The 4,329-nt window shown below is 47.9% G+C and overlaps 1 long non-coding RNA gene across 1 annotated transcript; it reads left to right on the top strand.

Moving 5' to 3' along the window:
- The first annotated feature begins 659 nt into the window (after positions 1-659).
- On the top strand, positions 660-2,541 carry LOC129386698 (uncharacterized). The gene is made up of 3 exons (XR_011893725.1): positions 660-981; positions 1,789-1,882; positions 2,077-2,541. It is a non-coding gene; the product is annotated as an uncharacterized lncRNA (long non-coding RNA).
- Positions 2,542-4,329: the final 1,788 nt, after the last annotated feature.

Here is a 4,329-nt window from a genome sequence, read left to right as displayed (position 1 = left end):
ATATTTTTTTAATATTTTAAAACGTGAGATGTTTCCAATACGGAAAATTGCAGTAAAAGTACGATAATCCTCGCAGGCATAACATAAAGCTTGAAAAATCACATAGTGCCACAGGTTAAGCAGCACAACAGACTACATTGCAGCGCTCATTCTCACTCTCCGTGAAGCCCTGTAAATGCGAACTGCTTAATTGCTCGTAACGCTCCATTCGTGATTTTGTTAAACAACGCTTGATTGCATTCGGAATTATTCCAAAAATTTTGATATGCGGTTTGATTCGCTTCTCACACTATTCGGTTCGTATTCGATTCGATCTCCAATTGCTATTCGCACAACTCTAGAAATTATTGTGCGGAGAGAGTAAAGGTGGCAATGAACGCAACAAAAATTCGAGGACGCTTAAGCTTCGCCTTCAAGAGTGGAACGCGATAGCGTTATCGCACCCCGTTCGCACCGCCTACTCAAACGATCTACGCGAGCCAAACGTCGCGATCTACGCGAGCCAAACAGCCGGGCCGCGACGCGCCATGAAGGCGGACGCTATTATGGGGCGAGTGGCGCGCCACGTGTCTGGGCAGCGCCGTACATTGCAAGGAGGGAGTCTTCTGTGCTTGCCACAAGATGGCTCTGCGTGTGCGCATAGCCATAGGGTGCCTCGATGCGCGCGCCCCCGCTTAGGGTGAGGTCACCCTTTGAACCAGCCGGCGCCGCCTAAACCTGTTTTCGCGCGCTCCCTCCGCCATTGCGTTGCCCGCGTCGACTTCGCCGCGCTGCTGTGCGGGCGTCCTCGAAACGCTGCTGCGTTCGCGCGGCTTTCATCGGCGTAGAATGCCTGGATGTTGTGTTCCTCAGTGCTCCAACCATTCGAGAAATGGTTGGAGGATGTTCCATTTTCCAAGGGACCCAAAAAGGCGGCTTCTGTGGCTGGTGCGAGTCAAGCGTGACAAGTGGCAACCGACGAACTCCTCGTGTGTCTGCAGCGTAAGTGCCACATGTTGGTTCAGTGCTGTTTTTGTTGCGATTTATTTGTATTTTGTTGCGTTTGGGCAGCTAAGTGTCGTTCAATATTCTTCTTGCTCGGCTTAAAAAAGCTGCGTGAAACACTAAAACAAAGTAAATGAGTTTCACTACAGCGCGGTACAGGCCATTGTCTGCCGCTTGCTTGTTCGCATCCGAAATTGCACGACACGTGTCCGCTGGGGAATACGTACCACGCGTGCTTTCGCCGCTTCTTTTCATTCAAAGGTAATTGCCTTTACTAGGCGCTTGCCAGCGAATTGCGGTCTGGGCCCAAACATTGCATCAAGGCACAGAGCATGAGGACAAGCAAGGGCACATAAGCTGTGGCAATTACTGTGCAAATGGATGGTCCAGGAACCAATTTTGATTAATTCACTCACGATTTCTGAAGTTGTTTTTGACATGTGTGCGGCGTTGGGTAGCTTCCGCTGCCTATTAACCGGACGCTTCGTCCTACGACGCCGCATTATGTCAGTAAATGAGATTAACAGAGATCGTTGTTATGTGCAGATTGAGGCGCTCATTCGAGTAATTCGCCTGATATTTCGACTAATTTGTTCTTTGGCCTGTTAACCCGACGCTTCGTTCTGCGATGGCGGATTAAGTCAGTGAATGAGATAGACAGGATATGTTATGTGCAGATTGAGGCTGTCATTCGAGTAATTCGACTGATATTTGGACTACTGTGTTCTCTTGCGTGCTGCCTTCATTGTTTTCATTATCGAGCCGGAAATGCGCCGCTAATTTCAATATCAAATTCATCTGCAGGCTCATTTCGAAGCCAGCAGCTTCGAACAGAACCGCGCGGATGGGTGGAAGAAGCTCAAGCCTAATGCTGTACCAACGGTGTTCCCATTCAAAGGTGAGATGCCTCCTGACTCTGGTATTTGTTACCACGTTGCTTATCGGCTCATTATCTACATTTGAAAAAGTTATGTGAGGAAACGATTCATGCGCATACATATTAAATTTTCTGGCGCGCCTTCTATTCTGCTTTTAGTTAACACAATCTTAAATATATGTAATGGGCATTTTTTCTTATTTATCTGTTTCCAGAACTTCCTAAAGAGCGAAGGCCACCAAGGGAACGAAATGCACACGTGCCTGCATTATTCAGTGACGACGCAGCCGCACACAATTCTTCACGAGAAGTGAGAAACGTTCTTCCCTCAACTACGCAGGAATTTTCTCCCGCTGATTCTTCGTCAGACGGGGAGATAAATGAGAGATTGGCGGCTACGGAAACCAACAATGCTAATGGGCAACTTACTTCGACCCCCAGGGATGCACGGCTTCAAGAAACTGCAATAGTTACTGCGACCCAACCCCTCGATTCTGAGGCAGCTGAGCTTAGGAAGAAGATTGCAGATCTCACAGCAGCCAATAATAAGCTTAGACAACATCATAACGAATCTAAGAACACTGTCAAAAAACTACAGATGCAGGTACGCAAGCTGCAGAAAGAGGCAACTAATTTCTCACGAAATACGAAGTTTTTAAATGAAGACCAAATTCGTGCTCTTTCTCGAAACAACAATCATGGTAATTCGTGGTCAGCGCAAACAGTAAAGCAAGGTCTAAAAATTAAATTTGCTTGTGGAACCACCGGGTATGAAACACTCAGAAAGATTGGCTACCCTCTTCCATCCAGCAGAACGTTAGCAAGAAGAATTCAGGGCCTGAAGTTTCTGCCAGGTATCCTGCATGAAGTGATCGACGTCATGAGGTCGAAAGCAGAGGGAATGGAGGACGTGGAGAAAGACTGCGTTCTCTTTTTAGATGAAATGGAGATAGCACCCAGATTTGAACTCGACCGTGGCGAAGACGTGCTTCTGGGAGGAACGACGTTGCCCTCAAAGCCTGAAGAGCCAGCCAATCATGCTTTGGTGTTTATGCTAGGTGGGGTAAACCAGAGATGGAAGCAAGTGATAGCCTATGAATTCACTGGTAGGCACGTGGACGGCTCTGTACTCAAGGCATATGTCCTGGAAATAGTGCAGATATGCAGCCAGATTTCTCTAAGAGTCCGTGTTATCACATGTGACATGGGTGCAGCAAACCGCGCTATGTGGAGAGAATTTGGCTTTTCGAGCCACCGCCATTCGACAACTTCGTGCTCAATACCTCACCCAACCTTAAAAGGGAAGGAACTTTTTTTCATCTCGGACCCGGCACATGTCCTTAAGAACCTGAAAGGACAGCTTCTAAGCTCAAAAGTTTTCACACTCAGTGATACTACAGTAAGCAGGAACGGACTGACGGCCTCGAAGGTGAAATTGGAGCATGTACAGGCCGTCTTGGATTATGACGCAGCCAACGAACTTAAGGTAGCACCAAATTTGTCAGAAACCCACATTAGTTGTGGGCACTTCACCAAAATGAAAGTAGGAGTCGCTGTCCAGCTCTTCCGTGAAGCCCCACCAGCTATTCGGTTCCTAATAAAAGAAGGAGTGATTGAGCCAGAGGCCGAAACAACAGCGTGGTTTATGGACCTCGTTTCTAGGTGGTATGCCCTCATGTCATCGCGTCATCCCACCATGGCGCTAAGCCGCAGGAACATTACTAAATATCATGCCGCCTTGGACACACTACGCACGGCAACAGACACCATCAGAGAACTGAAAATGGGCACTGGATCTCAGTGGAAGCCATCGCAAGCAGGGGTCCTAATTGCGACAACGGCTGTCCTTCGCCTTCAAGAAGTGCTTCTTGGCAGTGAAGGGTATGAATTCCTCCTCACGAGCAGGCTGTTGCAAGACTGCCTAGAAAACCTTTTTTCTGTGGTGCGGCTCATGAAGCCAGTGCCCACTGCGTATGACTTGAAGTGTGCACTCCGACTCGTCAGCGTCAGCCACTTTCTTCACACTCCGAGATCAACAAGCTACGAACTTGACGACCGCGAATACCTTGTCGATCTGCTTGCACATAGCAAGAAGGAATGTGCAGAAAGCGAAGTCGATGAAATCAACGACACGGAAATTCTGTTCATTGAAGAGCTCACGTCAACCGAGTGCCGCATCTTGTTTTACCTTGGCGGTTTTATTTTGAAAGGAATTTTGAAATCTATAACTTGTCCGCAGTGCAAGGCTGCTCTCCTTGGCAAGCCTGACGATCAGTATGCTTCCCTGACTGCACTCAAGGAATACGTCAGGGATGGGCAAAACCTCGTATATCCAAGCGCTGATGTCATGAAAACTTTAAAAAACTACGAGGAACATTTCACCGCTGCCAACTCATGGTGCACAGGCAAATTTTTCACCATGAAGTCGCCACTTCGTTCTCTGATAGCCTATCTCGAAGGCATAGACA

Source organism: Dermacentor andersoni, chromosome 4 (genome assembly GCF_023375885.2).
Source record: "Dermacentor andersoni chromosome 4, qqDerAnde1_hic_scaffold, whole genome shotgun sequence".
NCBI lineage: Eukaryota > Metazoa > Arthropoda > Arachnida > Ixodida > Ixodidae > Dermacentor > Dermacentor andersoni.
Note: the sequence above shows the minus strand (reverse complement) of the source record. Positions and strands in the feature narration are given on the sequence as shown.